The sequence below is a fragment of the Tachypleus tridentatus genome, chromosome 4 (assembly GCF_004210375.1).
Source record: "Tachypleus tridentatus isolate NWPU-2018 chromosome 4, ASM421037v1, whole genome shotgun sequence".
NCBI classification, from domain to species: domain Eukaryota; kingdom Metazoa; phylum Arthropoda; class Merostomata; order Xiphosura; family Limulidae; genus Tachypleus; species Tachypleus tridentatus.
Genome location: NC_134828.1, coordinates 78,528,341 through 78,554,578, shown reverse-complemented (window position 1 = coordinate 78,554,578; position 26,238 = coordinate 78,528,341). Strand labels below are relative to the sequence as shown.

General features: G+C 33.9%; 1 protein-coding gene across 7 annotated transcripts in view; it reads left to right on the top strand.

Moving 5' to 3' along the window:
- The window catches only part of LOC143249507 (small conductance calcium-activated potassium channel protein 2-like), a 234,467-nt gene that overhangs the window by 28,198 nt on the left and 180,031 nt on the right, over nt 1-26,238 (top strand). For 5 of the 7 annotated variants that reach the window (XM_076499477.1, XM_076499474.1, XM_076499471.1 and 2 more), the window contains one exon: nt 25,995-26,058. The exons of the other annotated variants lie outside the window; for them this stretch is intronic. The gene's annotated coding sequence lies outside the window, so the exon portion shown is untranslated. The remainder of the gene's footprint in view (nt 1-25,994; nt 26,059-26,238) is intronic. 7 annotated transcript variants of the gene reach the window in all.

Below are 26,238 nucleotides of genomic sequence, written 5' to 3'. Positions count from 1 at the left end.
TTGGGATGGGTGGTGATGACTAATTGCCTTCTCTCTAGTCTTACGCTACTAAATTAGGGACAGCTAGCGCAGTTAGCTCTCGTGCAGTTTGTGTGAAAGTCAAACAACAACAAAAAAAACACTACACTTAAGAAGGCTTTGTAGATGATTGCTGTTCTTAATCCTCACCACACTAAAAGTATTCAGTTTTATAAAGTAGTATTGGTAGTAAGTATATGAATAAGAAGTAGTGTTAAAGACAGATGAAAATTTAAATGAAACTTTGAATATAATGATTAAACACCTGTTAGCGAATAACTAGAAAGCTTACAGTTTGTGCTGTTTTATTTTAACCGGGAAATATACAACCTTTAGTGACGGTTTTAGATAATTCAATTTACGAAAATAACTTTATTAAATAATTATTTCTCATAATTAAACAAATAATAAGACCGACGACTTTTTGAGCCTAATCGTTTACTGAAGTGATAAGTATAAATGTTTACAGTTTAGGAATTGTTCGAAGCTTATGTAAACTCGGGTGTTCTACCTAATTGGTTGTTACAAGTCAGATAATAAACATCTTTGTTTATAGTACATGTTGAGTTTGAGCTTTGCAGATTAAAATATCTAGACATGACCAGTTGGCTGTACTTTTATCAAGAGTTGCAACGTAACAAATGTTTTTATCTTCTGTTCTTGTTATCTGTGTATACGTTCTTGAGTCTTTGCTCTTAGGGATAACATCTCGTGAGATATTACTGCTGTCAAGAGGGATCTCTCCTCTACATACGTCATTCCTGAGAAGAGGGACGTTGTAAGACCTGGTCGAGATTAATGTTGTGTTACAAAGGTGAAGAATGTTGATTTCTGAAATCAACATCGGCTATGTTCTTATGGGGGACTTACTTACTTCAATTATTTACTTTTACAAGCACTTGCACGAACACACACATACACTTCAGTTGTTACATTAGACTCGGTATGTTCCTCTGAAGCTGTTACCTTTCTGGAAACTAAGTCACTAACTTTCTGTAAATACAAAGTATTTAATAGGTAGTCTATCACACTTAAATATTTATTTCAGATAATTCTGATTAATTTTAGAAAGGTCAGTTGACATCTAGTAATAACTTATGATGGGGAAACCGAAGTCATTTAATGAAGATGAAGACCATGGACAAAACACGCAATATTTTAGTTACAGGATTCGAACGTTTCGGAATACATTCATTCCATCTTAAGCAAAATCTGAAAATTGTGTTACAAAGATTTCATATTTATTTGAAAATTGGATGGGCGTGTCTCGAAAAGTTTGAACCTTGTAGCTAAAAATGTTTTGTGTTTTTTGTCAATTGTCTTTATCTTCTTTATTAGTTTACCTTTTATATCGTTTGCATTTTTGTTGTTGCTTAATTTCCTGCGTTTCTTAAACTTAGACCTTGACGTAAGACCTTTTTAAATAACTTCACATGATTTAGTAAAATTTTAAAAATAAGTCTGTCACTACAAATTCCGATCAAAATATTAACGGTTTCATTATTTACAGTAGGCCTTTGAACTTTAGCTGGGAAATGACTGCTGATAACTTGACGATTTTACTTTATCATTTTCTCTCTTTTTCTGTTATCAAAATTAACTTTTGCATCGATACTTAAACGTTTATTAGAAGGGCTCACTTATTAAGAAGCTTAAAAGATGGAGATTTCCAAGATGCAACTGATTTTCAGACTCAAATATAGAAAAATTTACAATATAGAAAAATAAGCAAACCCAAGAAGGGTTTAAAACAATTTGTTTTAATGTAACAACACAGTGTTATGTCATCTGAAGTGGCTAGGGTTCTTCTTCCATGTCGTGCTGTTGATTGGGGTAACAAAAACAAAACCAAGAGTCGACAGCATGAAACAGAATCGACTTAAATACCCAAGAAAAATAAACTGAGGATTACCGCATGGATCAAATTTCCTCTTGAAAGGCGGAATTTTGTGAAAATCTTAAGTGCATATATTGTTATAACATCTATTTTGTTTCAACACTTAACTAATTTGATGATTGAGACATTATTATGCTTGAATGTTTGTTGTAAGTGTTCATTAAATATAAGCTCAAATCTGAGACATTTTTCAAACATATTACATGTTTATGAGGATAAAATAACCTTTTATAATGTTAAGAACAGAAATCAATCAAAATGGATATTATTCTTTTTACCTTAAGCATTTCCACCCACAAGATTAGAAAATATTTGTACATTCAAATAAGGAATTATCGTGTACCAGTGTTATAAAAGTTTAATGCTGGTTTATTAAATAAAACAAAAACGAAACAAGGGGTATAATATCATCATTCGTTTAATGAAACTGCCCTTGTCAATATTTAAGGCAAAAACACAGTTCCACTTCGCATTTGCAAGATTTGAAATGTGGATTTGAGGGGTTACATCCACACTCGTAGTAAAGAAATTGGACTAGATTTTCTCTAGAGTTTTGAGACAGTTTCGCAAGAAACAGCCAACTGTGGATCGCATGTGCTCGATAGAGTTTATAGCTGATGATTTGCCTGACCATAGGAGTGTTCATGCCCTGACCTTCAAACCACAATTTTGTAACTCGAATTGAATGAGCAGGAACTCCCCCTTGCATAAAACAATGTCTTGTCTGGAAAGCTGGTCATTGCGTAAAAAGCAGAATACATTGCTCAAAAATCGTGATGTTTCTTGTGTTGTTTTTTTCCACATGCCACTAGATGCGATTATCCCGCTGACCAAATAGTTTTCCCATACTATAAGTGAAATATTGTTTGCAGAAGGCTCAATGAAAATTGGAAGAAGAATAATGGCCAGTTGCAAGTGCGACCACTGTTTAAGAACTGCTATGCTGGACTTACCGAAATTTATCGTCTCAAAAGGTAATAGAATGTGGTAGCATCTATGGTGCCCTCTGCTGTCGACATAAAATACTGTCTGGAGTGAGGAGGAGCTTCAGTTTATCTTCTCTAACAAGGTAATCCTTCCAAGGAATATAATTTCCATTATATTTGTGGGATACTCACACCTATTGTACAATAATAGCGTACGTTTAACAGAGGTCATTCTCCACATTTCTTCTCACGTCAAAAATTGATTCTATTTGTTTTAGTGGTCACATCGTGAGGAAAATGTTTTCAGATGTGAATGAAATTGTATTGTTGTCCTATTCATTGCGGACAGCGGTCTTTTAAGTAACCTGGCAATTTTTTGCTGATTATGACCCCCTCACATGTTCAGTTATATGACCTTTTAAAAAAATAACGGTTAATTATATGATTTTTTTCGTTCATGGCATGGTTTGTATTCTGTGGTCTTTTTGTTGGCCTTGTTTGCATACGACGTCATGAATATAATTAATTTGTATTCCCTGTGGTGTATACTTATTGGGTAAACTATGCGTTTATATACTTCAGAATCGTAAATAGTGAGGTAAAAAATTAAAACTTAAATCAAATTGCTCTTTACACAAACTTAAAATTAACTGGATACTTTTACGTTTTCGATCGATTAAGAATAATCAAACATTAACTCAAGTATATCAATATTTTAGACGTGTAGAAAAGTTGTCTCCAATAAATGAAGTGTACTAAAATGTCGGATGTGGAGAAGTTTCGGTTGTTAAGAAAGTTTTATTAAGTATTCTGAAACCTGAAGAAGATGATTTGATAAAAAAAAAACGTTGGTGATGTAGCCACTTTTTTCTTCTTGTCTCAGATTCCAGCTTAATACACACTGAACATGTTATTCGTTGGTAAAAGTATAGCTCAAATGTTGGCGGCGGGTGATGTTAACTAGTTGCCTTCCCTCTAGTCTAGTCTATAACTGCTAAGCTAGAAACGGATAGCGGAAATAACTCTCGTGTAGCTTTACACGATATTCAAAATAGACCTAAACCGTTTAATAACCTTATGAGAATGTCCTATAAAAATCATAATATAATGATTCGAATCCAGTTATGAGACAGACGTCTTCAAAGGTATTTCTGTCTGTGTGTGATAAAGCGTTATTTCTATAAGAATATTGATAAACCAACGGTTTCTGGATACATGATTTTTTTACATGTAGTCAGTCTAGATTCTAGACTAATCTGCAGTTCGATTATAAGGAAAATAAGGAAGAAGTAAAATAAATATTAATCTTTGACGTGTCGTCTATAATTAGATACACACAGTCTTAATAGCCATATTTACATATCCTTTTACACGAAATAATGTAATATTTAAGTAATATATTTACAACATGGCACGTTAACATGGTAATCAGCTGTTTATGTGGCATTAGTTAGGGAGATTTTCAACAAATTTGCTGATAAGAAAATTGAATCTTCCATTTTTGTATAATTCTCGACGCGACAGGAAAAGTGAAATGGTTCTAGTGTATGTTCATTTGGTATTTTTCTGGTTGAATTATTTGATTACATTTGCATTTAAAGGCTAAAGTAATTATGAAATGTTAAGTTAGATTTTTTATTTTTTTATTTGCTTTAATAGATATAAATCTATATAAATAAATAAAATAACCATTTAAACTGCTAAAATATTACATGGATTAGCAATGAAATTAAATTTTAAAAATCATTCGAATATTTTTATTTTCAACAAGCTATTTCATTAGTTTGTAATTCTGATTTCTACTTTTTAACGTGTGATGTTTAGTTTGTATATTTAAAAAATACATAATGAAATACTCAAATCAACTTTTACAGATGAGATGCTGTGAATATTAAGCGGTTATCTTTTATCCCCCTAAATGCACCACAGATTAAAGTATTTTTACATTGTAACTGCAACAACACTGTCTTTTGTGTTATCTTACAAGACAGAACACGCTAAACTGACTTTAAATGTCACTTTAATTAAATAACTCATACACTCGCATGTTTCTGATGAAATTGACAATTTACCTAATTAACCCTCTCAATCTGAGAACATGCTTTTATTTTATTTAAGTTATTTATGCTTAAGATTGGTAAGTCAGCATAATATAAAACTTAGGCTTAAGTTATTTAATTAAAAATGCTTAGATTACTTTTAGACAGGTATGTGTTTTGCTGCTCATAATATGGGTTTTCAAGCTTGACGAAAGATATAAACATTGCGTGATTTTTGACGTATATCACGCATATGTCCAATATGCAACTTGTAACACGTGTGCGTAATTAGGATTGGTTCTTGATCCCAACTAATTAGTTCATTTAAATACCCTAGTATTTCAACATGATCGATGTTATTAAATATACTAGAATAAACACGTATCAACGATAACATGTCTTTTAATTTAGAACACCTAGGTGTGTTTTTGATATATTTTTATTTTGTAAACAGTTGTAAATATAAAATGATAGTAAAGTTACATCAAGAAAGTTGTGTTCAAATGGTTTTGGCAAGCAGAGATGTATCATATTACTTCTGATATTCTGATTTATTTCTTTAAGTTATTGGAAGAGATTTTATATAATTCGTATAGAACACAGTTGTTAACTGATAAGATAATAAACAACTTCCTTAATGTACATTAAAAGTTTGTAAAGACCACCTATAACGTAAAGCAGAACGTACAAAAGAAACGCAAAACATACAAATTAGTTAAAATACACGACGTACTATAGAAGTTAGTAAGGAAAACAAATAACACATAGTCGCAAGTAATAACTTCATAACTACACAGTAGGAGCTAGTAAATTGTATCGTTAACATAAGATATGTTGTAGTAAAAAACATTTCAAGATAGAACAAGTTATATTAACCCTAAATGTTGATATAAAAGAGAAGGCTGTAAATCGTATCGTGAAATGTACACAGAGTAATAAACATGATATTAATATATATAATATAAGTTTGTGAGCAGTATTATTAACATATAGCTAAAAGTGCTAACAACAACAATATAAAATCAGTGTCGTAAAGAATATCATAATATCAACTTGATGCAACAATACATATAAAATTAATTTGATTTATAACGTTAAAATTAGGTAACCGCATTGTAGAAATCAATAATTAAATTCACAAAATAATCAGTCATTCTGGAGACTATTCATATGGTGTGTCAAATCAACAGTTGTCTTACCATGACCTACCAAATAGATATCTTTTGAGGTTAAAGTGGATGAATGAGATATTTATTTGCTTCACCAGCATTACGTCAACATTTTTTATTTTTATAAAAAATTCTCAAACGTGTTCCTAGTTATTTTTCACATTTGGTATACTACCGACGTGTGCTTAGTTGCTTATGGTATCTGGTAAATTACCGAAATGTGTCACCGGCTCGGCATGGCCAGGTGGTTAAGACACTAGACTCGTAATCCGAGGGTCGCGGGTTCGGATCCCTGTTACACCAAACATGTTCACTTTTTCACCCGTGAGGACGTAGCGATATAATGTGATGGTCGATTCTACTATTCGTTACTAAAAGAGTAGCCCAAGAGTTGGCGGTGGGTGGTGATGACTAGCTGCCTTCCTTCTAGTTTTACACTGCTAAATTAGGGACGGCTAGCGCAGATAGCCCTAGAGTAGCTTTGCGCGAAATTCAAAACAAACAAACCGACGTGTGTTTAGCTACTTGTGCCACCTGGCACACGACGAACATGTGACTAATTATTTGTGGCACATCGTCTATCTTCATATTTTAGTTCTGAAAAATCGTAATGTTGCAGTTTTTAACCTTCGTGAATTTAGTAAAGTTTCAATAAATTATCGGTCGGATCTATTACTTTTATAGTACTTTTTAATGGTGACTTTACATGCAACCAAGGATTTTCGTGCTTGATCCTATAATGGTTTATAATGCTATGAAATCCATGTGGTTTTCAGTTAAAAAATAAACAGTATTTAGGTTATTTGCAATTCATATGGAAAAGAAGAACGTCGGCAAAAAAAACACACGGGTGTATATATAACATTGTACCAAAATATGCTTTTCATTAGTAAGTTCTCGCAATGAGTTTCCTTTAGAAATATTTTACGATGTTTAAACTAAATTCACTTTTAAGCACTCTTGCACTGTGGAATTACTCTAGTACGATCAAGCATCTCATACGTTATACTTTCACTACGGTTAGTACAAACAAAGGGTAACCGCAACTCGATAGACTACAAAATTCGATGTCTTATAAAGTTTGCGCTCTGAAACATCTTTAAAGCCACACCTTCCTGTTTACATCTTAGATAAGCCGTTTTGGAATTGGTTTGATTGGGTTGGGACAGTGGGGGCATTTAGAAAAACGATATTGCTAATTAACTCTTGCTCAGCTTACGTATACTTGATCATTATGTTCACGTAATCTTTTAAACGGTCTGACATATAGTGGGTGGCGGGTTTGAATCCACATCACACAAACCATGCTCGCCCTTTCAGTCGTGGGAGCGTTATAATGTGACGGTCAATTCCACTATTCGTTGGTAAAAAGGTAGCTTAAGAGTTGGCGGTGGGTGGTGATGAGTAGCTACATTCCCTCTAGTCTTACACTGCTATATTAGGAACGGCTAGCGCAGATATCCCTTGTGTAGCATTGCGCGAATTTCAAAAACAAACTGACATGTAGTACAACATTTTGGTTATATTAAATTTTACACATGAACAGACAGCCTTCTATTTTATCACCAATTCCAATCTTCGATAACTTCAAAAGTATTTTACAACACACGTTAAAGATAATTAGGTTTGTATATGGAGAATAAAGAAAAGTAGAAATTTAAGCTACTGTTTGGGGTAGAATATAACACGTAGTAGAAGTGGTACTCATCAGTGTCGAACTTGCACATTCATAAAAATACACCAGGCCAGGTGGTTAGGGCGCTAGACTTCTAATCTAAGGGGCGAAGGTTTGAATCCCCGTCACACTAAACGTGTTCGCCATTTCAGCCGTGGGGGCAATATAATGTTACGATCAATCCAACTATTTGTTGGAAAAAGTGTAGCCCAATAGTTGGCAGTGGTTGGTGATGCTTAGGTGCCTTCCCTCTAGTCTTACACTGCTAAATTAGGAACGGATAGTGCAGACAAACAAGAATACACCATCTAAAAGATCCAACTTCTATTCTTCAATGAGGACTTTCGTTAATTTTATAATCGAACTGCATAACAAAGTAATTTAAAATGTACATTATCCCGATAACATTGAACAGTTGAAACAAAATAAGTAATTATCATTGAAAAAATTAGGTTTAAAAAAAACACTTCGTACTTCGTTATGATGTAGTTTAAAGTCAAAACGTAGTCTAAGAGAAAACTTTGACATTTGTTTTGATGTTCCTGCTAATAAATGATCTTTACTTTTTTAGGACTGACAGGATGATTAATCAGTTATTGTTAAAACAGCTTTGATTCTTGAGTAATTTGTATTCTGTATTTCTCACACATGGTAGCAGAATTAATTGGTAAACTTAGAACTTTCTTGAACAGCGTAAAGAAGACTGCGGTTTAATGTAAAAAACCTAGTGCTCTGTATCATACGAGAACTAAATATGCAGGAAACTTTGTTCTCGTATTGATTTTTAAGACATTTAAAAACGTTCTTTTTTTTTGTACGAACAAAAGCATTAATCTAGCGATTTTCATCATGCAACTTACATTTTATTCTACTCTCAAAATTTTCTATTTTTATTTAACTACCAAAAATGGATAAGAAAAAAATATCAAGGAAAATAAAGGAAGACACGATTTAAATGTATAATCTCAAATCTAAATGCTCCGATATTGTGTTCAATGGTTCCATTCGGAGAATTTGCACTCTACCAAGATAAGGCCTCCCGCTATTACAGCGGTATGTCTACGGATTTACAACGCAAAATCAGGGGTTTGATTCCCCTCGGTGGGCTCAGCAGATAGCCCGATGTGGCTTTGCTATAAGAAAACACACACACCAAGGAAGTATTCCCATCCGTTTTTGCATCTGGGGTGTTTTTTGTATTTTGGGTAAAGCTACACGAGTGCTGTCTGCTCTAGTCGTCCCTAATTTAGTAGTGTAAGACTAGAGAGAAGGCAGCTAGTCATCAGCTTCCACTGCCAACTGTTGGGCTATTCTTTTACCAACGAATAGTGGGATTAACCGTCACGTTATAACAACCTCACGGCTGAAAGGGCGAGTATGCATGATGTGACGGGGATTCGAACCCACGACCCTCAGATTATGAGTCGAGAGCCTTAACCATTTTGGTCATGCCGGGCCGCAAGTGAGGGTAGATAGAAATGGAATGTACAACAAATCTGAAGATTGTTTACCATCTTCTTTTCAGCCTGCGGGTATAGACTGTATGTATAAATCCAACCATTTCTTACTGCTTAGGATATAAAAGAATCTGTGATAATTACATTTTATCAACCTGACTAAAACCATTTCAGCTTTGGTGTAACTAACAATCGTTTAGTAACAACAATATATAAAGAATATATATTTTTTAATTAATATACTTGAAGGAATTATAATCGCATACATTTTTGTTTCAGCGCGAATCTTTACAATGGGCTATTGCTCTCTGTTCGAGGTGAGGAATCAAACCCTGGATTTTCCCATTATTAGTCCTTAAACTTATCGTTGACGCAGCCTTTAATAGTTAGAAAAAGTCTGTTGCCAATTTGATATATACTAATCCGCACAACAAGTACAGATTCCAAGTGTTTTGCATTTAAGGTTATTGTTTTATTTGTTTTTTAGAGCAAACCCTCATTGAGTTCTATGCTTTGTCCACCGTAGGAAATAAAAACCTGTATTCTAGCAATGTAAAACTGTAAATTTACCACTTTCCTACCAATGGATATATTACGAAGGAAAAGGGACGTTTCGAATTAGAAATTATATAGAGACGTTTTTGCAAATTATACAGTACTTTCTGCTGAGGTTTGGCATGAACAGATGGTTGGGGCGCTTCACTCGTAACATAAGGGTCGCGGGTTAGAATCCACATTACACCAAACATACTTTTCCTTTCAGCCGTGGGGACATTATAATGAAACGGTCAATCCCACCATTCGTTGGTAAAAGAGTAGCTCAATAGTTGGCGGTGGGTGGTGATGACTAGCTGCCTTCCCTCTAATCTTGCACTGTTAAATTAGGGACGGCTAGCGCAGATAGCCCTTGTGTAGCTTTGCGTGAAATTGAAAGCAAACAAGCTTCTGGTGAAAACGAGACTTAGGACTAGTAAACGTTTAGCACGCAATGCAACTGAAAGGTCACGTGACAGGAGACACATGAGTATGCTACATATTTCTCATATTAAGTCCTTTTATTATCTACTGTTGCATAGTGTTTATTTTCCTGACTTCCTCTCGCTGAAACATTTATTTTTTTATTTGACTGAACCACTTTCTGGCCAAAATAGTAGCCTGGACATAACACGTTACAGTTTGACCATGGTACAAGCTTGAAAGTTTCCTTTGTCATGATGAAATACCGAGAAGGTACACTAGATGTGGTTCGCTCTTCTAAAGGAATCAAAGAAATACGATTTACCAAGAATGCGTCCCCGTATCAATGTACCACTTCTAATAACAAGTATTGTCGTAAAAACACTAGTACGGTCAAGCGTTTCATAAAATTTTTTCTATATTTTTACTAGGGTTAATACAGTAAAGGTTAATTGCAACTCGATACACCACATAAAGCTAACGTTAGTATTCATTCACTGCCTAAAGTTTTCACCTTGAAACATCATTGAAGTCATACCTTATATAAGCCGCTTTGGAATAGCTTTGACTGGTTTGGAACAGTTTTTGTGATGTTTTTATTCATGAACGGATTCTTGAATATTGTTGCCAATGTCTGACAACTGACATATGGTGCAACCTCCAAACCTTTCTAATTTTCATTTCTACCAATCAGACACTATTAATTACCGGTTACAGTTTTTTATTCTGGTGTCAGACATGTTTCCTTGATGTCTGGCGTCTAATGGGTAGCCAGTGGAAGAAATGGTATCCCAAGAAGACGCTTCTTGTTGACAGACTCCTAGTATTTCCAAGTCGGATATATAGAACCATTAACTATGATATGTTTACTTTTAAACGTAGGTAACAATCTGACACAGTTAGCCAAATACAAGATTCTGGGGGTTAAGGGACCAATGATTATTTCCAGTTCCAAAATCGACCAAAATTTGTTATAATTATGAAAAATATATTACGTTTCTATTAGCTAAATAAAATAAAATAAAATAACCTGTAGGATTTGGAATATCCATTTGATGCTATCAAAGTCGATTAATAGATTCGATATATAATACAAATTGTTAAAAATTAGACCAAACGCCAGTCGAACATGACTCTGGTTATCGGGTTGATGCTTTGAGCAATTGAGTTACCATCCTTCGAACATCGCAACTGTGAGTTTTCTTGAATTATTTGTAATAATGAAATATGGTAAGGATCTTCGGTTATGCTAATTGAATTATGGGCTTTAGAAGTCGATTTTCTAAAACTGTTCGTGATGACTTAAGCAAGTAATCAAAGCGAATTATTCCGTAATCGGTGAGGAATATTTGTCATTCTACTGTGGGTTTTTTGAAAATGTATATAAAAATAATTGATATTTCTGTTGTTATTAATCTCCATAAGAATGCTAAAAGAAAAGAGTTATAAATAGCTTCGGTGAAGTCTATTATTATAATTTTTATTTAGTACGCCATTCACCATTTGGATGGTGTTATGTAACTTAATAAATTTAATTGCAAATCACTGACAAAAATTATAGACATTTTAGTTGCTTCTAGACCGATGAAATAACATAGCTTTATCCCGTCCAGTATGGCTTCATTAAGTTCAATCACAGTAACGATCGCTTTTACTTTATTCGGTGAATCGAAAATATTGGTTATTGTATTTTTTTTACACTGCATGCTCTTTTGAGGCAATATGTTAGCTATCTGTATTAATAAGGTAGCTGTATGTTATTAATAAGATAAATAAGGTAACTGTCTGTTACTACCATTGCAGCTTCTAAAAATATTACGTTGATGTACCCAACTCTTATCGCTTCAAATACCTGTCAAGATGTTTTAATTTACAACGTAAATAAATCTGCACGAAGCGTTGTATTCAATAACATAAAATATTTAACAAGACGATATATAATATAATTGTTCCCAATGTGTAACTTATTTAATGCTGCACTCTTTCTTTCTGTGTTACCGTAGTATTAAACAACTTAATACATGTAGTTTTATTTACCAGGCATGTAGTTTTAATTGATGGATAAAAGTGGCTAACAATACTGCCATAACTAATGTGACAAAAGAATGAAAACGTTATAACAAATATCTAATGTAAAAATACAAATTAAAAATTTTACATGTCCAGTAAGTTTTTAGAATATTTAAAATGTGAAAAGTTGGATATTGGAAGTTTGTTAATATTACTAGTGCTATGTTTTACTGAAAACTGATTATTAATTTTATCTGTCAGTTTTTTATTGATTTCATAGCTTTGTTTTCAATGTATTTTAAGAGGTTTGTTTCTAAAGAGTAATATTTCTTCCTTTTCGTACTATTTGAATGATTTGCTTTGGAGAAAAGCCGGGTGTGGCTTCTAAACATTTTTGTTCATTTTTGTATAACTTTAGTATAAATACATGTAAATCTTGATTCATATGTTGTTTTATTCAGACCTTATGTAAATGAAAATGTGCAAATTTGCCCGTTTTTACATAGAAAATAGGTTAATTTCTAAATTTCATTATCCAGGTCACAAAAGCAAAGTTTCAAGGGAATAATGGCCATTTTCTGTTGTTTTACAGCATAAGCAATTAAGAAATAACGCATACTATCCAGGAATAAAATTTGTGTTACATAGTGTTATGGAGTGACAGTTGCTACGCGTTTGAACAGAAGTAGCTCAAGAGATGGCGGTTGCTGCTTTTAACTAATTGCCTTCCATCTAATGCACTGTACAAACATATCCGCAGATTAAGGATTGTATCTTTATGAGAAACTTCTGAAACAAGCTTAATATAACAATTGTGTTCAATAGATGGGTAATAACTGGGTTAACGTTGATCAAAACACCTACATTTTTAGTTGAACAACAAATGCATTTCGTTTCTAAAAGTTCTAAATACATCTTTACTGAACTTTATTATAAAAATTAAGTGTTTAACAGTGGTAACGTTTTCTTTTGAATAACGCTACTGCTTCTGCTCAGTATCAACATTCGTGTGTTTTAAGACGTTTCACTAGTAATACCTCTGTTCTATATTTTGCTCAGATAATCGTACATGATTCAACCAAAAACATTGTTTTCATTTGTTCTACTTTTGTGATATTGTTAAGAGATTCAATGTTATCTACCTGCCTTTTTGAACATGTTACCGTTTTTCGTTCTATTGTAACTGGTAGTGTTGTCTTAATCGACAAGCAGAATTGAGTTTAAGTTTCTCTCTCATCTCACTTTTGCTTTCTTTTCGGATTGCACAACCTTACATCTGACTATTGAATACTCGCATTATTTCAGACTTAAATTCCTCTTGTTTCTTTCTTTCTTTTTACCTATTTCATATATTTTGGCCCGGCATGACCAGGTGGTTCAAGGCGTTTGACTCGTAATCTGAGGATCGCGAGTTCGAATTCCGGTCGCACCAACATGCTCGCCCTTTCAGCCGTGGGGCGTTATAATGTTACGATCAATCCCACTATTCGTTGGTAAAAGAGTAGCCCAAGAGTTGGCGGTGGGTGGTGATGACTAGCTGCCTTCCCTCTAGTCTTACACTGCTAAATTAGGGACGGCAAACGCAGATAGTCCTTGAGTAGCTTTGCGCGAAATTAAAAAATAAACAAACATGTATTTTGTGAATACGTGTGTGTGTATTTTTTTATATCAAAGCTACATCGGACTATCTGCTCTGTCCACCGAGGGGAATTGAACCTTCTGATTTTAGCGTAGTAAATCCGTAAGCTTACCGCTGTACCAACGGGGGACTTTGTGAATACTGTGATTCAAATATCGTATGAATTCTTTTAATCCTTTTTATATTTAGAAATTGCACAGATTTTATGTGATTGACAGTAGACGAAAATAGCGTGTATACTAAGTCTTCCCTTACCTAAGCCATCCACAGTCAAAGTTCCTTTATGAGAAAACTGTCAGTGATTTTAAGCTTAAATGTATTTGACGATATATTGTAAATACAATGCACAGTTACATGGATCTAGTATAAAACTTATATGCTGAAAGCTAAAATTGGCTGTTAATTTAAACACAGAAAAAGTATTTGTAATATTTTCACGTATATAAAAACAACTGATTTATAGAAAATTTGAAATTTTATTTTATTTTTTGCGCTTGACGTACGTTTTTGATTCAATTTGAGATTGAAAATCAAACTGACACGTTTCAAATGTAGGTAATTTTATTACTGTAGGAAATAGGGTTCTTTTGGTGTGAGCGCCGCCATCAGTATTTGTAATTTAGAACGTGACTACACAGTCCCGTACATCACACAGATACAATGTTTATCTATTTATGAAATTTAAGAAAATCAGAGGCACTCTCGGCATGAAATAATTGAAAATAAGACATTCCAACACTTGTCAAGTTAATTTAGTTTTAATTAAAACAAGGATTTAGATTATTATTGTATAGTGCAACTCATACATAGGGTACCACTTACTTTTAGAGTGGATATTCCAATTGGGAGAGCTAAATTATTTGGCAACTAGCTGTGAACAATTAGCCGATTTTCAGATGCCAGCTTATATCTGGCAAACTATTGGACTGATTATGATATTACTCTTGGAAACCCTTCTGTTTTCCCTGTGCTTCGAGTTCGATTATAACTGCCAAACTGCTGGATCGATTGAAACCTAATCCTCTGTTTTTCGTGTGCATTGAACGAATACATAACCTGGTGAACAATATTAAACAACATTGTGTTTTTACAAGTACCAGTGTAATAGTAACGCATGTTTATTCTTTAAAATCACAATTTAAATACTGAAAGTAAATTATTGAATGAAAACAATAATAGTTATTTATCGACAAAATACTTTAATTTTTATTATTGTATATTGTAAATAAAAGAATTGGTGACGTAATCATGCTACTCATAAAGGTAATTTTATGTAATAATAAATGCTTAAACAAAGCAGAAATGTTTGTAAACCAACCATAACTGATATATGTATATGTATGTATATATATATGTGTGTGTGTGTGTGTGTGTGTGTGTGTGTGTGTGTGTGTGTGTGTGTGTGTGTGTGTAGTAAAGCAAGAAATTACACACGGGAAACAAAGTAACATGATAATTTATTTTTACTTGAACGGCCGTCGACAAAGATAGTATTAACGAAGTAGAACCGGACCGTAAAGTTATGATGAATGAATGTTATCTATCGTTCATGTTAGAAATACACATAGGTTCAAGAATTCAATTTAACACAAAAATAGGAAAGGCTCGTGCTGTAGGGTTTCGTATTTTTATGTTATCAATCGTCGTTATTGTTAGTTGCCTACCCTATACGATTACTCAGGTGAAATATTTAAATAGTTAAGGGAAATGTTTGGCTAAGGAACTTGAAGGTAAGTATTGCTATTAGAGAACTGAGTAACCTACTATTCATTGTAAAAATTCTTACTAGTTCTCAGAGACTTTTTATTGGTCTCTAATTTGAAACTCGTTATGGGGAATGTGATGAAAAAATTGCAAAGAACCAGACCACGAATGCATTAAAGAACATTATGCTTCATGGGTTACAACGCTTCGCTAGCTTTCTTCAACATGGTAATCTTAAGGATTCCGTACTGTATACAGTGTTATGGATAGAATTTCGGCTGTTACAGCTCACCTTAGCTAACGAATTTTAGTATTGAACGAAAGGTCCACTGAGCAGTAACTTGTGAAATGTTTGAGACAGATCAAGAACTTTATTTTCACACCCATTCGATTTGATTTTTTTTCTAGAAAGAATGTTTTGATTCGTATCGCGAATGTTAGGCATATTGACTTTCAGTGCTCACCAGCGTCTGGGCGTTCAGCTTCGAAAACTTCGAGTATTAGAAAAGTTCTGAAAGCTTGACAAAATAACGATTAAACGAGAAGTTGTAATTGATCTTGACGAATATGAAAAGCTCATGATTTTATCGCTGTAGGTATTGCATCTCTAGATGTATGCAATTGGGTCATGGTCCACTGTGATGATAAACTCTTTTCCATAGAGGTAGTTTTGGAATTTATGGATGACATGTGATGAACAGACACCTTTGCTCAACCACAGAGTAATTCTTCTCGCTACTCAAAGGTTTTTTTTTTTTTTTACTGGAAAGTTCAGTGCTGCTCCAATTCCAACGTGTGATACATCAGCCTGGATGATGAATGTTTGTTGAAGTCTGGCATTCAGAGGATTGTTGAGCTTCATAATATGTCCTTCAGCTTCTGGAATGCCATGTGTTGTAATCAATTCTGCTTCACCTTGTTGTTCTTTCTGATCACGTCTGTCAGTGGTGTAGCAATTTCAGTATAGTTTTGGATGAGCTTCCTATAGTATCCCACTAACCCCAGGAAAGATATAACATGCTATAGTATCCCAGTAACCCCAGGAAAGATCTAACATGCTATAGTATCCCACTAACCCCAAGAAAGATCTAACATGCTATCTGATAGTTAGAGCTAGTGCATTTTGTATGTGAGTTAGTTACTTCTCTTCCATGGCTACCTGTCGATCACCTACCTTGTATACAACAAATCTAGCATAGAATACGTGATGTAGCACTTAGATGATCTGGTCAGACCTGCTTTCCTCACTCGTCTGAACAGTTCTCTTAGTTTCTTCAAGCGGTATTCCAATGTGCTTGTAAAGGTCAGACAATTTCTCACTTAATACTCGATGTTGGTTGGTTTTGTGCAGCATCTTTCTCATCATGCAGTTCAATGTCGCTGCTGAGTTGACTAATGGAAAAGCATTATCTTGAACTGGTAACGTATGACTTGTGTTATAAAGGCTGTCTTATATCTAGATCCTATCTTCATTGGGATCTGTCAATAACCTTTTCTGAGGGCGTTCTTGGAAAAGAACTTGGGCCCGTTTAGTTTCGCTATGAGAGACTCTAGGTTGCCTATAGGTTCAGAGTCGAACATCATCACGAGGTTCAGCTCCCAGAAGTTTATGCAGAAGCAGTTTGATCCGTTTTTCTTCTTCACGATTGCGACTGGTAAACAATGGGCCGACTTTGAAAGCTAAATAATTCCAGCTTCTAACACTACCTCAATTTCCTACTCGATCAGGTTTCTTATCAGAAATAGTGCATCTGATAGGGCTTCACCGTGACTGGATCTCCGGTCGTGGTCCCAATTTGTCGTACTTAATATATCTGAGAAAACAACTGTGTACTGCTACAGTAGATCTTATGGCCTCGCCTCCTGCTTCTCATCTAGTTCTTCTCTGATGTTTGTGTCTTTGACATCTCATTTCACCTAGTGGTCTTAAGTCTAGTAGGTCTTCATTTTCTATGACAAAGTCACTGTTTTCTAGTTCTGTGCCCATGGCAAACACATCTTCCACGCCAATCTGTGTCTCAATAACTGCACGCGTTGGGTCTTCTTCCTTCTCGAAGTACTTTCAACAAATTGACATGACATGATTCTCAGAGGTACGCAGATAAATATGATAAACTAGCGCTTCAATAAATAATTTAAGTTTAGCACTTGCTCTTACTTAAATTAAAACAGCCGTGTACATCTAGCATCAACAGTATCCCGCATCTTTACCATCTTTCTCTATCTGCAGCCCGATGTAGGAAGGTGGTTGCTCATAAAACATTAAATAAATAAAAACAGTAATAAAAAGTAAATAATATACTACAAGACATTAATGGGGTAAATGGCAAAAGTGCCACCATCAGTGTTTGGTATTTATGTCCAAACATGTTACGAAACTAAGCCTGACCAATATTATTAGTATAGGTCCAGTCTTCCATCCTATCGTGCTACTACTTTATTGCTCAATGGTTCTGAAGAGATTCACATGCTGGTAGGTTTTATACTAAGGAAAAGTAATAGAACTACATTAACCTATATAAGATATAAAATCTTCAAATAAGTAATTCAAATTATTTTCCCTACAATGAAATTTAGAAATTATTTTATCGTGTATAATATAAGTTTGCTTAAATCGCTGTTTTCAAGGTTATATAAACACGTTTCATATATTTTATTAAATAATTTTAAATAATTAATTAAGCTTTGTTCATCAAACCCATTAAAAACACAGAAACTTTAAACCTTACACTGCTACAAATTTTACATACCCAGGAATATGGGAATGTATAATACTCTGTATGGCATATGTTAATACATTACTGTTTAGAAAAGGACGTCCAAAAATGTTGAAATGTGAAATCATATATTTTATCTTAAATATTAATATTGTAGTGATTTTAATATGTTTAAATATAAATACTGTATTTCAGTAATTGATATAGAAATGTTCTCAGTCTGTGGAACTGCAGGATAAATGTTATCTACGTAATTATTTATTCCTGGATTATTAATACTGACGAAATCGTCAATATTAAGCAAAATTATTACGGATTTAGAAAATTATTTATACATTTTCATAATAATAAAGATATAACTTAGCAACACAGCTTGTATAAATAAAAACTTTCAATATACCTATTCATTGTTTATAAACGTACTTATCAATATACATATAATTATTATATATGCAAAAACTGAACATGTTTTGATGTTATTTCTGTTTTTATTGGGAGATCTATGAATTGTTATTTTAAGAAATATATCCTCATTAAAGTATTAAGTGATATAGCTGTAAATAAGGTAATGAAATTGTATCTGCTAATTATGTGTTATCTAAATTGTGTAGAATTTTTAAGACAGTTTCATTATTTTTAGTCATCTAGAAATCACATTTATTATTTACATTTAGTTGTAATTAAACAAGTAACTGATACCGTAGTTTGTTTAATAAAACTGCGGGTTGTTTCTGGTGATTTCACTTAAGATCTACCCATTGTACATTTAAAATTCAGCCCCTCGCTAATGTAGTGGTAAGTCTACGGATTTACAACCCTAAAATCAGGGGTTCCATTTCCCTCAGTGGTCTCAGCAGATAGCCCGATGTGGCTTTGCTATAAGAAAACACATTTAAATTTCATTTACATTTGCACCAAAGGAAAGTATTTCTTTATATGTTGGCCCGGCATGGCCAGGTGGGTTAAGGCGTTCGACTTGAAATCTGAGGGTCGCGGGTTCGAATCCCCGTCGCATCAAATATATGCACCCTTTCAGCCGCGAGGGCGTTATAATATGACGGTCAATCCAACTATATGTTGGTAAAAGAGAAGCCCAAGAGTTGGTGGTGGGTGGTGATGACTAGCTGCGTTCCCTCTAGTCTTATGCTGCTAAATTAGGGACGACTAGCGCAGATAGCCCTCGAGTAGCTTTGTACGAAATCCAAAAACAAACAAACATTTATTTATATATTACTGATTTATATCTAATAACATTATTACTACTGGGGTCACGAGCTATTAAAATAAATATGAATTAAAAAAGTCATTATAAATTATTGTAAAGTTCTCATATTATCCTCTTCCTCTTTAAAAAATGAAATTCTAAGTTTATACAGTATCCTGTAGCTTAGCAAAAACATCAAGATTTAGTTTTTGATAAATAAAACCCAATAATAGGTTTTGGTTAACATAATCGATTTCTTTATGTGCAGGGAACTGTTGAGAAAAGATTGGATCGCTATCAAGACAGACTTTTAACTCTACCCTTAATGCATTGATTGCTTAGCTACAGAACTTAATTCAAATAGTGGTTTACTATTTGTAAGACGTTTTCTTTCTGTTATTTACACTTTATCTCAGCCAATCTTTCAACGCGGTGTGTGCGGTAGATGGATTTTGAATTTTCTTTGAGCATAAACCAACAATTATTAACAGAGCACTTTGCTCAAATTCTAAACTTCCTTGCCACAGTTGCTCAACGATATCATGTGACATGCTATAAGTGTCTAGATATCCCTTCAGTGTTTCATTATGCAATTTATTTTTTTATTTATTGCTCACCTATATTGTGCAGCTTGTTTGTAGCACTGGAAACAAACTTTCTATCTAGTTAACACTGGAGAAAAGTATTGCAGAAAAAGGGTTGTCAGTCAAGGATGGGATATAGATGTCATGAAGGAAGTACTATTGTATTGTGCTACTGCATATTGTTGCGTATAAAACATTGTTTTTGTATCAGTCTTCACAAATTCCCTGTAGGGTGTTGGATATAAGTGTCTGTATTTTATAAGATATAGGTATTTCGTCAATTATTAACCTGATTCAGATGCTGCGTTTACCATATCATTTAATCAACCGTGAAGTGTGACGGTATCCGAACGTTAGTTCATTAAATGAAATAGCGAAAAAAACTGAACATATGCACTTAATATTAATATTCATTGCGTATGAATTGTTTATCTTAAATTTATCGGTTTTAGTTTAGTTATGGTATAAACTATTTCAATTTCAAATTTCTGAGAGTGCTAATTATTGTATGTTTCCGTTTGTCTGTAAACTCTGTTGCCCCCAGCAGCATTCCTTACGTCCATTTTTAGCGTGTACCTCATAAAGTAACAGTGATGTGGTACTTAGGCTATAACCTACTTATTACCATTAACATGCATTATATATGTTAGCATTCGGTTGATACATTTATAATAAATTTATTGTAGATATAATATAAAACTTAAGCTGGTGATCATGACGGCGCTGAAACGTATTAAGTGTAGTTTCTTTAGATCCTAGAGGAAGGCATTACTATATGCAAATACTGCTTTAAGCTTTCGGGATTCCTTCTTTAGTATTATCCAACAAAATAGGTGAAATATTGATAAATACAGAGGATACAAGATATATTAGTAAGCTTCCCGTTAGTACAGCAGTAAGTCTACGGATTTACAACACTACAATCGGGAGGAAGAGAGGGGGGATCGATTCTTCTCGGTGGGATTAGCAGATAGCCCGATGTGGCTTTGCTATAAGAAAATCACACACATAAGAGTAAAATATTGATAAATACACAGGATACTAGTCACATTAGTAAACGACTCGGCTCTATTCCATTACTACTAATTTTAATGCCAAACTTATTCTTTTAATTTGTCATTATCATTTTAATTAGTCATTGGTAATTAGTCATTTATTTCCATAGTTGTAAATTCTTAATTTTGGGTTTATTTTATAAACCTAATTTAGCAGTGTAAGACTAGAGGGAAGGCAGCTAGTCATCACCACCCATCGCCCACTCTTGGGCTACTCTTTACCAACGAATAGTGGGATTGACCGTCACATTATAACGCCTCCACGGCTGAAAGAGCGAGCATGTTTGGCGCGAGGGGGATGCGAAACCGAGCCCCTCAGATTATAAGTCGCACGCCTTAACACACTTGGCCATGCCATGCCAGGCCTTTGTGTGTGTGTGTACATATATATGTAATGGTAAAACTTTTACTCCTCATACACACACACAAATATGTAATAATGAACGCATACAAAATTATAAAAAACCCATAACCCGAGCGCTCATGAAGGTGAGAAGATGCCAGGTTTTATCTTCAAAGGCAGGAAGCGGTTGTAGAAGAAATACATATAATATTTAATCTTATGCGTGGTACGTATATTTCAGATTTGTCTAAGCTTCATGCCATTGTCAGTGTGACATAAAACTGTACTTTAAACCTAACTTCAATGAAAAGTTCAATTTTTACGGGTTTATTCCTTGTTTACTTATCAGTATTTGTTTTTTAAGGTTTGGTTATTGGAAAAGGAATTCGGTATGCGTCAACACTGTAACATCTTTAAGGTGAATAGCAAACACACTTTTCTTTTAAGAAAACGTGTATACGTTTTAAATAAATAAGACTCTTAGCAGTTTGAGGTAATTTGCTACCATACGATCACTACGTTTATTAGATGCTAAACTTCATTTTGATTATTTGCTGTTGCTACCGTCATATGTGAAAAATTAAACATACAATGCTGCAATCTAGTGCCTAAAATGAAAACTAAGTTAACCATATTTAAATATAAAGGAGTAGGGGACAAACTATTAAGTTCAATGGAAGTTATCGTTACTCTGCCCTTCACCCAAGATACTACCTTTTATATAAATAATTATTACTGGTTTCATCTTTAGTTTTAAAATGCATTAAATATTGAATATACCAACAACATTCAAGAGATCAACAAAGACGGATTCTGTCTCAGGGCGTGACATTGAATAAAACTCACTTGTATAGTTATATTTTTAGTCTTTAACAATATTAGTTTTATATTTCCAATTATTATACATAATGGGCTTCTTTGTGTAATGAATTTGTCAAATTGAAGCAGTTAATTTTAAATATATGTTGTTGTTTTTCCTTTAGTTGTAAAATGTCGCCCTTCATTGTTCTATCGTATTTTGGGCTTGCCTTCAAAACATATATGGTTTATTGTGCCTTGCATGAAACTATTGTAATAGATTTCCTTTATCGTGAAATAGCGTAAAACCATCTTGATATAAAAGCACATCGAATATTATACTATAATGGGAATAATTTTATATTATTGCAGATCTTTTGTCAGTTACTTGTGGAACTTACACGTTTTCAACGTCTGTATTTATGCTTTTATTATAAACAATCTAGTTCTAATAAATCATTATACCACATTGGGACATCACCTAGCCGTAATGTTAGATTTATAATCAATACTTTCACTTTAGTAAGAATGACATTTTATTTCTCTGCCGTCCTTGGGACTACTTCTTCGATCGACACTCATATTCAGTATGATACATTTATAATAAAGTTTTATTTATAATCTACTCAAACAGTCTTCAAACTGTTATTTTATAAAAAGTAAGTTTCTCATTATCAAATATAATTATGTTATGTTGCTTGATATCAAAGTTCTATTTTAACAAACTTCCATGAAGGACAGCGAGCTCAGCTTTAGAACACTTCACTTCACAGATCTTTTACTGTATATTTGGACAGGCAAAGGTACAATGAGCAATTGCAGCTGCATCTAAGGATTAGACTATGTGGGTGAAATTAATTGCTTTGATTCCTGTTCTATTGCCATTTCTCTCTCCTAAAATATGTCATTGTCTTTGAGGTGTGGCTGTAAGCTTGTGACATTTTGGTTCGTAATCTTTTGTCAAGTTCAAATTCTTGTTTGTTTTAATTCTTATTTGTACCAAAAGATGTGGGGCCTGGCATGGCCAGGTGGTTAAGGCGCTCAACTCGTAATCTGAGGGTCACGGGTTCGAATCCCCGTCGCACCAAATATGCTTGACATTTCAGCGTATTAAGATGACGGTCAATCTACTGTTCGTTGGTAAAAGAGTAGCCCAAGAGTTGGCGGTGGGTGGTGATAACTAGCTGCCTTTCCTCTAGTCTCACACTACTAAATTAGGGACGGCCAGCTCAGATAGCCCTCGTGTAGCTTTGCGCGAAGTTTAAAAATTATTTTGCACTATAATTGTGAACACAAATATTATTATCTTATGTCCTAAAGAAATTATGAACTTAGAATAATCTAAGTAAGAATGCGTGCATTGTATCTGTAAATGTTATAAGGGAAATTATATCGTAATACTGAATATAAATTGTATTTAAAAGATAACTGAAGACAAACATCTTACTTTATTACCAAATTTTGGAAGCCGTGTAATGACTGATTAATTCTACTGGTATGGAAGAAACTCAGTAGTAAAAATTGAATAAATTTAACGTTCTAAAGGAAAAGATCGTATTTGAACATCAGACCATCATGGATCACTAGAAGTTTTTTTATGGTTACCTAAAATTCACAAAGGAATTCCACTTCAACTTCTTCTTTCCATTAATATTATTAATTTATAACCATTTAGTCGAATTTTTAAACAACTTTATAGCTAACGAATAAACATTTAAAGCACAGTTTTGAATTTTCTCAAGAAATACAATAGTGGTTTGGTTTTTTGAAATTCGCACAAAGCTACTCGAGGGCTATCTGCGCTAGCCGTCCCTAATTTAGTAGTGTGAGACTAGAGGAAAGGCATCTAGTTATCACCACCCACCGCCAACTCTTGGGCTACTCTTTTACCAACGAATAGTGGGATTGACCGTCACAGTATAACGCTCCCACGGCTGAAAGGGCGAGCATGTTTGGCGCGACGGGGATGCGAACCAGCGCCCCTCAGATTACAAGTCGCACGCTTTAACACGCTTGGCCATGCCGGGCCTAAATACAATACTGAAGTTTAATAGTAATGTGCACTGCACGTATTTAATGTTAATCAGTGTATACACATATATCATTGAAAAAAGACCGTACAGCTAAAAGTCAACTTCATTTACAGCACTCTTCTCAACAATATGACTATTCTCAAACCAACTTAATGAACTTTGCAGTTAAAGTCTCACTTTTTTAATGGAAAGGTTTAAGTTCAATTTAATGGAGTCGCAATAAGGATGACTTCCATATTTTGTCATTAATAGAATATATAATTATTTAAACAAACGAAATGTTAGTATCTCAATATTTTACAGTTATCAGTTTACCATATATATATTCCTTGATTGTTAAAAATATTATTTAAAATGTGGCAACAAATACAGCTGAGATGCGAATTTAAACCTAACTGTCCTCTACAGTCTTTCTTTAGATTTAAGAACCGAATTTCTTCTTTACAATCGTTATTTGTTGTTTATAAGGGTAATAGTCTTCGCTGTCAGCAAGGCTGTATTGGTTCTACTAAAGGAAAGTTATAAACAACTCAAAGAAAACGCCAACTTCAGATCCTCTATTAAATCTAGTTTAACAGAACGTGTTCTAATAGAATTTCATGTCGTTGTCCAATCTAATTTGTTTAAGGTCTTAGCCAGCTTCAATGATAAATAAAGCCTCCGTATAAAAGACAGCTTCTGTTCATTCACAAGCTGAGGCCTTAGATTAATTTTTAAACCATGCTACTAGCTTGTTTCTACTTTTACTATATTTTTTGTTTGTTTGAAACCATTGAACAAACTTTATGATTAATGAAGTGTTAAGTTGCTGTACGTGAAAGATTTGACAGAATTAGTAACATGTTGGCGTCTTTGTTTTTGGTTGATGACTAGTTTCTCGGTCATTAGATATTTCAGCACAGATGTTTGTTTGCTTGTTTTTTGAATTTCGCACAAAGCTACTCGAGGGCTATCTGTGCTAGCCGTCCCTAATTTAGCAGTGTAATACTCGAGGGAAGGCAGCTAGTCATCACCACCCACCGCCAACTCTTGGGCTACTCTTTTACCAACGAATAGTGGGATTGACCGTCACATTATAACGTCCCCACGGCTGAAAGGGCGAGCATGTTTAGCGCGACGGGAATGCGAACCCGCGACCCTCAGATTACGAGTCGCACGCCTTAACACGCTTGGCCATGCCGGGCCCTCAGATGTTGGTAGACATTTGGCTAGATCCCGTGTTAAGCCCTTTTTGAGGAAAGATATTCGTATAATTAGATTCTTAAACAATGTTGAGCTTATGAGGACTTAAATTCCACAAGTGGGAAGTTAGCTACAACAATGGATTTTTTCCCGTTTTTATACAATATTCTAAAAAACAAAAAATTAATGAAGAGAACGTCTTGATTTATAAAGAGAGGAACCTAGAAACAAAAAAAAGCAACAAACAAACAACATTGTAATTGAAACTGAGCACATCTCTTCGTTTGTTTAGATAGCGGATAGCCCTCTTGTAGCTCATATCTTCGTTTGTTTAGATAGCGGATAGCCCTCCTGTAGCTCATCTCTTGGTTTGGTTAGATAGCAGATAGCCCTCTTGTAGCTTTGCGCGAAATTAAAAAACAAAGAAACAATACAAGTTTAGGTGTATAAAGTCCAAACATCCTACTTAGTTTTCCAATAACTTAAATGCCTCAAAGAATAATCTGGATTAAGATTTCAATAGCTAATGTTTTTTTATTTAATCTCAAAAGTAAGTAATTCAATTAGCGTTTTCCTCTATTCTCTAGGGTGTCAAAACTGAGAAATAGACTTTAAAGTTAGGGAAACAAAGAAGTACTTGAACGTTTCGTGGTAAGAAATGTTTAATTTATTTTTAGAAACTTTTAGATTTAATCCTTTGACATTTTCAAATTGAATTAATACCAGTTGCTATATTTATTTTTAATAATATCAGGAATAGACTTATTTTTTAGGAAATCTTAAGTATACTATAATTTTTTAAGACTGTAAACACTTCCAGCTGCCTACGTA